Source organism: Typopeltis vanoorti, chromosome 11 (genome assembly GCF_054136105.1).
Source record: "Typopeltis vanoorti isolate ZY-2024b chromosome 11, IOZ_Tvanoo_1.0, whole genome shotgun sequence".
In the NCBI taxonomy this organism is placed as follows: Eukaryota; Metazoa; Arthropoda; class Arachnida; order Uropygi; family Thelyphonidae; genus Typopeltis; species Typopeltis vanoorti.
The window spans coordinates 108,120,726-108,121,592 of NC_143559.1; positions in this window are offsets into that span (position 1 = coordinate 108,120,726).

Sequence of the window (867 nt, forward strand, 5' to 3'; positions counted from 1 at the left end):
AATGCATTTATTGTTGCAGGACAGCTTTCTCAAGCAGCATGTGACAGAAGGAATTCGAGCTCAAAGAGTGTTAGAATTGATTATAGTGTCAGAGTGCGTTTCAGTTAAAGACGTAACTATTCTGCCTCCAGTTGGTGACAGTGATCATGCAATACTCACTTGGGAAGTGACTAAGTTTATGAATGTTCCATTCAGAAAAGGTTACATGCTGAACTAAAAAGCATAAAATTATGACCAACTGAGGAGTATACTGAGTTCAGTGGAATAGGATCTGTTGCTGGATGGGAAAAATTGCTTAAATGCTTGGGAGCATTTAAGTAATGCTTAAATGATGCGAAATCAGAAGGTTTCGGGAGAGTTCGAAGAATAAATAAAGTAGGAGTCAAATGGATGTGTAATCTTATTAAGCAAGAGATTAAGAAAAGGATGATCTGAAAGGAATACTGTATGTATAAGGATGATGTCCGTTATGAAAATTATTAGCAGCAGGCTAGAATAGTCACAACTGTTGTACAGAAAGCAAAGTCTGATTATGAAAAGAAACTGGCTCTGCGTGCGAAAGACAACCCACGAGAATTCTTTCGATATGCTGCAAGTAAAAGAAAGAATGAATATGAAAGAATAACTCTTCTAAATACAGATGGCGTGAGGGTTACAGATGCAGAAGAGGTTGTTCAATTAATGAGTGTCCATTTTGTTAAAAGCTATCAACCTGGCCGAGGTATTAGAGCTATTGCACAAATTGAATAAGAATTCAGCAATTGGGACTGATGGAATATCAGCACGTGTGCTAAAAGAGTTTTCAGTTGAACTGGCCATTCCTTTGACCAGGCTGTTTAATATGAGAATATTTACTGAGAACAGTAA